The 13,113-nt window shown below is 46.7% G+C and overlaps 1 protein-coding gene across 3 annotated transcripts in view; it reads left to right on the top strand.

Annotated features, from left to right (window-relative positions):
* The window catches only part of LOC140117746 (TRAF family member-associated NF-kappa-B activator-like), a 70,597-nt gene that overhangs the window by 55,735 nt on the left and 1,749 nt on the right, over positions 1-13,113 (top strand). The window lies entirely within an intron of this gene.

The following is a 13,113-nucleotide window of genomic DNA, read 5'->3' as shown; positions in this document are numbered from 1 at the left end:
GTGACATTTTGAACCTGTATTTTTTGTAAGTCATTCTATCTCTGTTCGTGAAGAGTAGTAATCTCTAGCTCTGACAGCCCTACAACACAATTCCTCTCCATGATCAATGATTCATGTCCAATCTGGTTTTTAAAAGATTTGATTCAGGATTACAATTTCACAAATGTGTAGATGGTGGAGGGTATGTAAAGGCAGATTCATATGAGATGAATGTCAATGGCAGGAAGTCAAAGTCAAGAGGACCAGGTAGGTAGAGGGGGTAGAAAGGGGTCAGATGTTCTGACTCTGAACATCTGAGCAAAATTGCTAATTTGTGCAATGATGTAAGGACGTCAGTGTCAGAAATGGCAGCCCTAGCGGAACCTGCCCTTCCTTAACAGCCAGGGTAGCAGACCAGCTAGTAGTAGGGTGGATGGGATGCAGCTAGTGGTTGTAGGGGTCTCTATAATCAGGAAAGCGGATAGAATAATTTGTGGCCAAGACCGCCCTAACTGAATGGTTTACTGTCTCCCTGGTGCCAGGGTTCGGCATGGGGTGGAAAGGGTGGATAAATTACTGGGAGGGGCTGGGGATGACCCAGATGTCGTGTCCATATTGGAACATATGCCAGAATAGTTGTAGTGGAGACATGGCTCGATGCCGCACATAATTGGGGTGTTAATATTCAAGGTTTTACACTCTTTTGGAAAGATAGGGCAAATAGGAGGGGAGGTGGTGTATGTCTGTATGTCAGAAGAGACTTAAAAGCGAGTGTGAATGAGACTGTGGTCAATGAAGAATGTGAGTAGGATGGAACTTTGTGGGTTGAAATTCATAACCAGGGGAGCTTTGAGAAAATTATTTTTGGTCTAATTTATAGACCCCCTAACATCCCTGAGGAAATAGAGGGTCACCTAAATAAACAGATGGAGCGGGCTGCACAGGAGGGGACCGTAGTGATAATGGGAGACTTTAACTTTCCAAATATAAATTGGGCTCAAGACTCCTCTTCATCTGTGAAGGGGAGACATTTTATGAACACTCTTCAGGATAATTTTATGGTGCAGCTTGTAGAAGATCCCACAAGAGGTGACGCATTGTTGGACCTTGTGATTCTCCAAAATGTCAGAGTCCGGGAAACTCTTGGGAACAGCGATCATAACATAATTATTTTCCTGTAAAAAGCAGAAACTGGTGGGAAAATCAAAAACATTGAATTTCAAGAAGGCTAATTTCCCGAAATTAAGGGCTGCACTACAGGATATAGACTGGGATCAGATTCTGTCACATGATGATACTAATGTTAAATGGGAGAAATTCAAATCTATCCTGGGTTTTTATACTTCTAAATTTATTCCAATAGGTAACGAATATAGACATGGTAGATTACACCTATGTGGCTTACAGCTACAGTTACTAGGGCAATTAATGATAAACATCTAACCATCTAACCTACACCCCACCCCCACCCCCCAAAAGCCCTGTAACACTTCCACCCTCGGTGCACCAGCGCTAGACGTGAGGGGATACACTATCCAGAATTCAGAGTTGTCAGCCAGGCAGCTATCGCCCCAGCAGCAATGGACAGTGTCCCCTCCTACGGTACCTTAGAACGCTGCAAAGCAAGTTGTACATATTGTCTTACTATTGTTTATGTCTATTTTATGTGTAAGTAACTTTGTAACCAAGAACATTTAATCAAGAAACAAGTAAATGAATCATAGTTTGTTGTCTTGTAACGTATATGTAACTGGATCTGTATCCCTATCAGTTTGTAACAATATGCCTGAGCACTGTGTATAAAAGGATTTCCCCCCAGGGATCAGTAAAGTTGTATGTATCCTATTCCACATTTTCATGACCCTGAATACAGTCACTGCGCTGCTCTGGATTGGTTTGCTATTATGTGCTGCATATGTTGTCCCTTCCCATGATATATAAAGAGTCATGTTCTTCAATTGTGATATGTTTTTTGCTACAGCTCTACTATACAAGTTACATAATCCTATATTTAAAATGAATATTCTGCCTGATATATATTCCATGGGGGGAATTCATCATTGTCTTTTTTATGTATATTTTATGTCTGTCGTTGTTTTGGCGCAGTTGTGGTACAAATGCTGTTTTGCAACTCCATTGCGCCAAATGAACATAGGACGGTGCAGTGTCCCTTTAAAATTCATTAATTGCATAGGCTGTTTTTCACAAAACTGAGCTGAATTCATGATTTGCGATTTGGCTCAAAGTTTAGGGACAAGTTTTGGCACAAAATGACTCTAGTCACCCCCCCTCCCCGGTGTAGAAATAGGAGAAAAAACACTACCAAATTTATCAAGACATCAAGGGACATGTGCGTAAAAAAAACAACATTTTGCAACAAAAAGCAAAAAAAAAAACAATATTATAAGACAACCCAAAAGAAAAAAAAACAAATACAACAACATTCATAGACTCACTTAATGAAAACAGATAAAACACAAATGGAATTGAAGGCAGACAACCAAATCAAAGAATCATTGTAATGATGAATCCCCCCCCTTATGTTTACATTATATAGTCAGTACTAACATATGGGACACAAGTCAACATCTGTTGGATTATTAATATTTGTGACTCAAGGGTCAAAATGCAGCTTAAAGTCAGTGATCCTCTTTGAACCGGTGGACACCATGGCCCTTCACAGAGGATAAATGGATGTGATTATGATCCTTTGCCTATTCTCCAAACACTCATCCACACACTATACAGTATCCAGTATGACTAACATCTGGGATTTAGGTTTATTTGAAGGATTAAATAGGAGCATCATGATTTTAGCTATAAGCTCTAGGTCCATTAAGGTTCTTCTAGAATAAAAAGAAATCCATATTCTCACAGTTAATGTTAAATATAAAAAAATGTGATTGACCTTCTTTGACACCTTGTTGACCTTGATTGACATTGTGTGATTTTATCCTGGGTTTAGTGAGATTCATGGCCAGTAACTACATGATAAAACACTTTTTAGTATGAATTGCTGCTAAAGTGGATGCATCCCAAAACTGAGCTGATCTTGATACATGGTGATTGGTCATATGACAAGCAACTTCTATGTGTGAACTCAGTCTAATGCTTTAAAGGGATTGTGGCTGAGTGGGGGGGGGGGGACTGCAAAAAAAACAAACTTGTACTTTCCACCTCTGTACAGCTTCCAGATGGCACGACCACCCCTCACCATATCCCAGCACTGAATAGAGCACTTGGACAGTGGATAGGTGGGCATGCCTGTCTGGGTGGAGATTCCATGCCCTTGTAAACATGGGCATGGCAAAGAGAGATCTCAACGTGGGAAACCGGGAGGGGCCGAGGAGGTAAGTACATGTTTATTTTTTAGGCAGCTCTTTCCACCAGGCCACATCTCTATGGCTATAAGTAACCATTAAAGTAGGAAGGCACTCGCCCATCCATAGCTGTTTGATTCAAATATAAGTTGCTTTGTTTGTCTTCGCAAGAATACACAAACAAAACAATGGCCGTTCTCATCTGGCTTGTGAAATAAGCCGGAAGAATCACCGGTTGCGTGTGTTTCTTTCACTCTCCCCTGAAATGTATCCTTCAGAAGACAAATAAAGCAACTTATATTTGAACCAATTAGCTATAGATGGGCGAGTGCCATCCAACTTCAGGGGTTATTTTTTGTTTGCACTGATACTTTGCCGGATTTTAAGCACCACCACAGCTGCTTACCCTGCCACTGTCTTGAAATAATAGCCAGGATTGGAAAGGAAATATTATGAGATAAGCCAGGATAGCATATCTAACAAACTCCTCAAATATTTTCCCCACAACAGAAGTTAGATTCACAGGTCTGTAGTTTCCAGGATCGTTTTTTTTGATCCACATTTGCTATGTACCAGTTGTGTGGAACAGAAACAGCCCTCAAGGAATTTATTAAAAATAATGGTCTGTCTATCACAGTGCATAGTTCAAGCAGTACCCAGGGGTGTAAGCAATCTGGGCACGGTCTAAATGGAGGACATTTATCAAAGCTCGTACTCCTGTTCCCTGGCCTTTTAATAATCGCAATTCTTTGTGCCTGCCAAAAATTTAGATTATTTTCTGCCTCATGCCACCTCTACACTAAGTGGGTGTGGAGAGGCATAAAGGGGGATGTGAAAGGCATCTTGCCCCGCTCCTGCACACTAGCTGTATTGCTGCTCAATTCTGTCCAGGCCTGATGACCATCCGTAGAAATGTCTGGCAAAGCAGCCTTCGGGGCCTCCCAATAGATCCAGCAAAGCAAGAGGAGAGGTGGTTTACATCATATTCTGGCACACAATGCACTGGTCTATGATAAATCAACCTCCTATAATTCTAAACTAGTACAAAGTCAAAAAAGAAAAATAAATTATCTTATGATGAAAAATGCAAACCATCAATATAAAGAATGGCCACAGTTACAAAACAGGTCAATTGGTCAGTATCGCTGTTAGGTTAATTTAAATGTATCAAATACTCATTATCATGTGACATATACTGGACCATATGAAAAAAGAGGGAGGTGCTTACCTCAGTATGAAGATAAGGTTCACTGGACAGATGTTCCTTAAAGGGAACCCGTCACCACTATTTTCACAAATACAGGTAGTGGCAGGTTCCTATAGAGCTCTAGTAACTATCTGACACCCTGCTTTTAGCTAAAAATTGTTCCCCTCAGATCCCCATAAAATCAGAGTTATAATCTTGCCTGGTAACTATGCAGCTTTGGAGCGAGTCCACGGGGGCGTTGCCTAATGTCATGTGACCAGGGTGACATCATCAAAGGTCCTTGAGCTACTTAATATGAAAACTATACCCCATGTACATATCTGACCACATAAAACCATCACAGCAGCCTCCATGGACTTCCACTCCTCTCCATGCAGGCTGCTGTGATTTCATGTGATAAAATATGCTGTGATTTCATGACATATATGCTTAGTGTACAGTTCCTAATGCTACAAAAGCTATAGGACCTGCGATGATGTCACCCTGGTCACATGACATTATAGCAGCATACAGAGATAGGGATGGGGAGGAGCTGCTGGATTCAGCCCGAGGAGGCCACGCCCACCTGGACTACATGTAGCCATGCTTAGTTACCAGATAAAACTATAAAGTTGAATATATGGGAATCTCAGGGGCATAATTTTTAGCTACAAGCAGGGTGTCAGATAGTTATTAGAGCTCTATAGGAACCTGCCACTACCTGTATTTGTGAAAATAGTGGTGACGGGTTCCCTTTAAACAGCGTCAACTAGGGTTTGCGATGAAAATCGAGTCGTCTGAGCACAACCTGTCTATCTGTGTGGGAAGGCATTTCTATGAAGGGTTACACACCCAGGATGGGACACCTTGGGGTTCCTTTACTAAGGGTCCGCAGACCGCACAAACATCAGATATTCCAACGATTACCAATTTGCGGCGCATTTAAAAGGGTATTGTGACGCATGTGATCGGATTTTGGCGCATTAGTGCCAGGTTTCATGAGACACAAATTGGGGGTGGCCGTCGGACTATCCAACGGATTCGGACTGAGCGCAGGATTTAACATTTGAATTGTGTGGCAAGCCAAGCACTTACATACACGAGAAGAAGAAGGTGAACTCCGTCAGACCTGAACGGGGAGCGACACATGCAGGATATCAGGCGCACGATCTTAGTGAATCGCGGCAGAGTTCATCCTAGTCGGACATTCCGGATGGGGGATTGCGCAGGGACCGGGGTAAGTAAATGTGCCCCATTGAGACCACATACAGCTGCAGTAGTCCCTAGATTACTTCTGAAGCATGACAATGCTAGGCCTCATGTGGCTCTAGTGCCTCAGCAGTTCCTGTATGAGGAAGGTATTGACTATGGACCAGGGGCGTCGCTAGGTCAAAAGATCCGGGGCTCGTGCCCCGGATCTTTTGGCCAGTGCCCCGAATCTCCTCGGGTCAGCAGATCATCTGCCCCGCTGCCCGGGAGATTCCTTCCCTCTCGTTCTCATCACGATCTGTGTCCTCAGCTGCTTTCCCCTGCAAGGACCTTACCTCCGGGAGTTCCAGAGGCTGAAGGACCTGTGATGATGTCATGATCACATGACCTGCAGGGGAAAGCAGCGCACAGAAAGAGAGAGAGAGAGCTGCATCTGTGAGGTGAGAAACATGATAGGGACTAGGGAAGAGGGAGAACATTGTGGGGCACATTATTTCCTGGGGGGCTGTGTGAGGCACATTATTTCCTGGGGGGACTGTGTGAGGCACATTATTTCCTGGGGGGACTGTGTAAGGCACATTATTTATTGGGGGGACTGTGTAAGGCACATTATTTACTGGGGGGCTGTGTGGGCACATTATTTACTGGGGGGCTGTGTGGGCACATTACTGGGGGGACTGTGTGAGGCGCATTATTTACTGGGGGGCTGTGTGGGCACATTACTGGGGGGACTGTGTGAGGCACATTATTTGCTGGGGGGCTGTGTGTGGGCACATTACTTACTGGGGGGGCTGTGTGGGCACATTATTTCCTGGGGAGCTGTGTGAGGCACATTATTTACTGGGGGGCTGTGTGAGGCACATTATTTACTAGGGGGGCTGTGTGAGGCACATTATTTACTGGGGGGCTGTGTGGGCACATTACTGGGGGGACTGTGTGAGGCGCATTATTTACTGGGGGGCTGTGTGTGGGCACATTACTTACTGGGGGGGCTGTGTGGGCACATTATTTCCTGGGGAGCTGTGTGAGGCACATTATTTACTGGGGGGCTGTGTGAGGCACATTATTTACTAGGGGGGCTGTGTGAGGCACATTATTTACTGGGGGGACTGTGTGAGGCACATTATTTCCTGGGCGGCTGTGTGAGGCACATTATTTACTGGGGGGACTGTGTGAGGCACATTACTTACTGGGGGGCTGCGTGAGGCACATTATTTACTGGGGGGCTGTGTGAGGCACATTACTTACTGGGGGGCTGTGTGAGGCACATTACTTAGTGGGGGGCTGTGTGTGAGGCACATTACTTATTGGAGGGCAGTGTGAGGCACATTATTTACTGGGGGGCTGTGTGAGGCACATTATTTCCTGGGGGCTGTGTGGGGCACATTACTTATTGGGGGCTGTGTGAGGAACATTATTTCCTGGGGGCTGTGTGGGGCACATTACTTATTGGGGGCTGTGTGAGGCACATTATTTCCTGGGGGGCTGTGTGAGGCACATTATTTCCTGGGGGGACTGTGTGAGGCACATTATTTCCTGGGGGGTTGTGTGAGGCACATTATTTACTGGGGGGCTGTGTGAGGCACATTATTTACTGGGGGGACTGTGTGAGGCACATTATTTACTGGGGGGACTGTGTGGGGCACATTATTTACTGGGGGACTGTGTGAGGCACATTATTTACTGAGGGGACTGTGTGAGGCACATTACTTACTGGGGGCTGTGTGGAGCACATTACTTACTGGGGGGACTGTGTGAGGCACATTATTTACTGGGGGGCTGTTTGAGGCACATTATTTACTGGGGGACTGTGTGAGGCACATTACTTACTGGGAAGCTGTGTGAGGACATTACTTATGGGGGGGCTGTGTGAGGCACATTATTTACTGGGGGGCTGTGTGAGGCACATTATTTACTGGGGGGACTGTGTGAGGCACATTATTTACTGGGGGGACTGTGTGAGGCACATTATTTCCTGGGGGGCTGTGTGAGGCACATAATTTACTGGGGGGGTCTGTGTGGACACATTATTTACTGGGGGGACTGTGTGAGGCACATTATTTACTGGGGGGCTGTGTGTGGGCACATTACTTACTGGGGGGGCTGTGTGGGCACATTATTTCCTGGGGAGCTGTGTGAGGCACATTATTTACTGGGGGCTGTGTGAGGCACATTACTTACTGGGGGGCTGTGTGAGGCACATTATTTACTAGGGGGGCTGTGTGAGGCACATTATTTACTAGGGGGGCTGTGTGAGGCACATTATTTCCTGGGGGGACTGTGTGAGGCACATTACTTACTGGGGGGCTGTGTGAGGCACATTATTTACTGGGGGGACTGTGTGAGGCACATTACTTACTGGGGGGCTGTGTGAGGCACATTATTTACTGGGGGGCTGTGTGAGGCACATTACTTACTGGGGGGCTGTGTGAGGCACATTACTTAGTGGGGGGCTGTGTGTGAGGCACATTACTTATTGGAGGGCAGTGTGAGGCACATTATTTACTGGGGGGCTGTGTGAGGCACATTATTTCCTGGGGGCTGTGTGGGGCACATTACTTATTGGGGGCTGTGTGAGGCACATTATTTACTGGGGGGCTGTGTGAGGCACATTATTTACTGGGGGGACTGTGTGAGGCACATTATTTACTGGGGGGACTGTGTGGGGCACATTATTTACTGGGGACTGTGTGAGGCACATTATTTACTGGGGGGACTGTGTGAGGCACATTACTTACTGGGGGCTGTGTGGGGCACATTACTTACTGGGGGGACTGTTTGAGGCACATTATTTACTGGGGGGCTGTGTGAGGCACATTATTTACTGGGGGACTGTGAGAGGCACATTACTTACTGGGAAGCTGTGTGAGGACATTACTTATGGGGGGGCTGTGTGAGGCACATTATTTACTGGGGGGCTGTGTGAGGCACATTATTTACTGGGGGGACTGTGTGAGGCACATTATTTACTGGGGGGACTGTGTGAGGCACATTATTTACTGGGGGGACTGTGTGAGGCACATTATTTCCTGGGGGGCTGTGTGAGGCACATTATTTACTGAGGGGCTGTGTGAGGCACATTATTTACTGGGGGGGCTGTGTGAGGCACATTATTTACTGGGGGGACTGTGTGAGGCACATTATTTACTGGGGGGACTGTGTGGGGCACATTATTTACTGGGGGACTGTGTGAGGCACATTATTTACTGGGGGGACTGTGTGAGGCACATTACTTACTGGGGGCTGTGTGGGGCACATTACTTACTGGGGGGACTGTGTGAGGCACATTATTTACTGGGGGGCTGTGTGAGGCACATTATTTACTGGGGGACTGTGAGAGGCACATTATTTACTGGGGGGACTGTGTGAGGCACATTACTTACTGGGGGCTGTGTGGGGCACATTACTTACTGGGGGGACTGTGTGAGGCACATTATTTACTGGGGGGCTGTGTGAGGCACATTATTTACTGGGGGACTGTGAGAGGCACATTACTTACTGGGAAGCTGTGTGAGGACATTACTTATGGGGGGGCTGTGTGAGGCACATTATTTACTGGGGGGCTGTGTGAGGCACATTATTTACTGGGGGGACTGTGTGAGGCACATTATTTACTGGGGGGACTGTGTGAGGCACATTATTTACTGGGGGGACTGTGTGAGGCACATTATTTCCTGGGGGGCTGTGTGAGGCACATTATTTACTGAGGGGCTGTGTGAGGCACATTATTTACTGGGGGGGCTGTGTGAGGCACATTATTTACTGGGGGGACTGTGTGAGGCACATTATTTCCTGGGGGGCTGTGTGAGGCACATTATTTACTGGGGGGGACTGTGTGAGGCACATTATTTACTGGGGGGACTGTGTGAGGCACATTATTTACTGGGGGGCTGTGTGAGGCACATTATTTCCTGGGGGGACTGTGTGAGGCACATTATTTACTGGGGGGGCTGTGTGAGGCACATTACTTACTGGTGGGACTGTGTGAGGCACATTTTTACTAGGGGGCTGTGTGAGGCACATTATTTACTGGGGGGCTGTGTGAGGCACATTATTTACTGGGGGGACTGTGTGAGGCACATTATTTACTGGGGGCTGTGTGAGGCACATTATTTATTGGGTGGCTATGTGAGGCACATTATTTACTGGGGGGCTGTGTGGGCACATTACTGGGGGGCTGTGTGAGGCACATTATTTCCTGGGGGGCTGTGTGAGGCACATTATTAACTGGGGGGACTGTGTGAGGCACATTATTTACTGGTTGGCTGTGTGAGGCACATTATTTACTGGGGGGCTGTGTAGGCACATTACTGGGGGGCTGTGTGAGGCACATTATTTCCTGGGGGTTGTGTGAGGCACATTACTTATTGGGGGGCTGTGTGAGGCACATTACTTATTGGAGGGCAGTGTGAGGCACATTATTTACTGGGGGGCTGTGTGAGGCACATTATTTCCTGGGGGCTGTGTGGGGCACATTACTTATTGGGGACTGTGTGAGGCACATTATTTACTGGGGGGCTGTGTGAGGCACATTATTTCCTGGGGGCTGTGTGGGGCACATTACTTATTGGGGACTGTGTGAGGCACATTATTTACTGGGGGACTGTGTGAGGCACATTATTTACTGGGGGGACTGTGTGAGGCACATTATTTACTGGGGGCTGTGTGGGGCACATTACTTATTGGGGGCTGTGTGAGGCACATTATTTACTGGGGGGCTGTGTGAGGCACATTATTTACTGGGGGGACTGTGTGAGGCACATTATTTACTGGGGGTCTGTGTGAGGCACATTATTTCCTGGGGGCTGTGTGGGGCACATTACTTATTGGGGGCTGTGTGAGGCACATTATTTACTGGGGGGCTGTGTGAGGCACATTATTTACTGGGAGGACTGTGTGAGGCACATTATTTACTGGGGGGCTGTGTGAGGCACATTATTTACTGGGGGGACTGTGTGAGGCACATTATTTACTGGGGGACTGTGTGGGCACATTACTTACTGGGGGGCTGTGTGGGCACATTACTTACTGGGGAGCTGTGTGAGGCACATTACTTACTGGGGGGCTTTGTGAGGCACATTACATACTGGGGGGGCTGTGTGGGGGCACATTACTTATTGGGGGGCTGTGTGTGAGGCACATTACTTACTGGGGAGCTGTGTGAGGCACATTACTTACTGGGGGGCTTTGTGAGGCACATTACTTACTGGGGGCTGTGTGAGGCACATTACTTACTGGGGGGCTGTGTGGGCACATTACTTACTGGGGAGCTGTGTGAGGCACATTACTTACTGGGGGGCTTTGTGAGGCACATTACTTACTGGGGGGGCTGTGTGGGGGCACATTACTTATTGGGGGGCTGTGTGTGAGGCACATTACTTACTGGGGAGCTGTGTGAGGCACATTACTTACTGGGGGGCTTTGTGAGGCACATTACTTACTGGGGGGGCTGTGTGGGACACATTACTTACTGGGGGACTGTGTGAGGCACATTACTTACTGGGGGGCTGTGTGGGACACATTACTTACTGGGGGGCTGTGTGTGAGGCACATTACTTACTGGGGGACTGTGTGAGGCACATTACTTACTGGGGGGCTGTGTGAGGCACATTACTTACTGGGGGGCTGTGTGTGAGGCACATTACTTACTGGGGGCTGTGTGTGAGGCACATTACTTACTGGGGGACTGTGTGAGGCTCATTACTTACTGGGGGGCTGTGTGAGGCACATTACTTAGTGGGGGGCTGTGTGTGAGGCACATTACTTACTGGGGGTCTGTGTGAGGCACATTACTTACTGGGGGTCTGTGTGGGCACATTACTTACTGGGGGGCTGTGTGAGGCACATTATTTACTGGGGGGCTGTGTGAGGCACATTACTTACTGGGGGGCTGTGTGAGGCACATTACTTACTGGGGGGCTGTGTGGGGGACATTTCTTGGGGCGTGTTCACACATGGCACTAGCACAGGTCTTGGTTTGATCACATATATTTTCCAGTAATACACATGTGATGGGTAACACGCTCCTGGTTTTGTTTAAATGCAAGACAAACGTGTGACGCAGCCTTTCAGTATTTGGGGAGATTGTTAGGGGCGGCAGCAGGATAACACTGCCCGGGAACAAAGATGTAGGGACAATGAGGAACATAAGATGTGGTGATGGGGATTTCTCCTGTGTTGTCTGTAGCTGTATATACTAGAAGTAACCTTGTTATTGGCACAGCCACATGTGAGGGGGTTATGTGCAGGAGGGGCATTACTGAAAGTGCAATACACATGCATTGGGGCCCGTGCCCCGGATCTTTTACCACCCTAGCAACGCCCCTGCTATGGACTAACCCGCCTGACCCGCCCCAGGCCTGAATCCAATCCTGCACATCTGGAACATCATGGGGCACATTTACTTATCTGTTTCTTGGAGTTCACAGAAAGTGCATTGTCCGCCGATAATGCACTATGCCGCTGTCACTAAGATCGTGCGCCCGATATTCTGCATGTGTCGCTTCCCCACTCAGGTCCGCCGGAGTTCACCTTCTTCGTGGTGCATGTAAGGCTATATTCACACTGCCGTTGCCCGCCCGTACCGTACCGTAGCGGGCAACGGCAGTGTACGGGGAGAGGAGGAGGAGGTGAGCGCAAACTCCTGTTAACCCCTTAAGGACCAGGCCCTTTTTCGTTTTTGCGTTTTTATTTTTCACTCCCCACCTTCAAAAATTTATAACTTTTTTATTTTTCCGTGTACAGAGCTTTGTGATGGCTTATTTTCTGCGTAACAAATTGCACTTCATAGTGATGGTATTAAATATTCCATGCCGTGTACTGGGAAGTGGGAAAAAAATTCTAAATGCAGTGAAAATGATGAAAAAACACATTTGCGCCATTTCTTGTGGGCTTGGTTTTTACAGCTTTCACTGTGCGCCCCAAATGACAGGTCTATTTCATTCATTGGGTCAATACGATCACGGGGATACCAAATTTGTATAGGTTTTATAATGTTTTCATACATTTACAAAAATTAAAACCTCCTGTACAGAAAAAAAATTCTTCATTTTGCCGTGTTCTTGCGCTAATAACTTTTTCATACTTTGGTGTATGGAGCTGTGAGTGGTGTCATTTTTTGCGACTTCTGATGACGTTTTCAATGCTTCTATTTTTAGGACTGTGCGACCTTTTGATCACTTTTTATAGAATTTTTTCTATTTTTCAAAATGGTAAAAAAATGCCATTTGCGACTTCGGGCGCTATTTTCCGCTAGGGGGTTAAACGCAGTGAAAAACGGTTATTATATTTTGATAGATCGGGCATTTTCGGACGCGGCGATACCTAATGTGTTTATGATTTTTACGGTTTATTTATATTTATATCAGTTCTAGGGAAAGGGGGGTGATTTGAATTTTTATGTTTTTTTAATATCATTTT

This window comes from Engystomops pustulosus, chromosome 2 (genome assembly GCF_040894005.1).
Source record: "Engystomops pustulosus chromosome 2, aEngPut4.maternal, whole genome shotgun sequence".
In the NCBI taxonomy this organism is placed as follows: Eukaryota; Metazoa; Chordata; class Amphibia; order Anura; family Leptodactylidae; genus Engystomops; species Engystomops pustulosus.
Note: the sequence above shows the minus strand (reverse complement) of the source record. Positions and strands in the feature narration are given on the sequence as shown.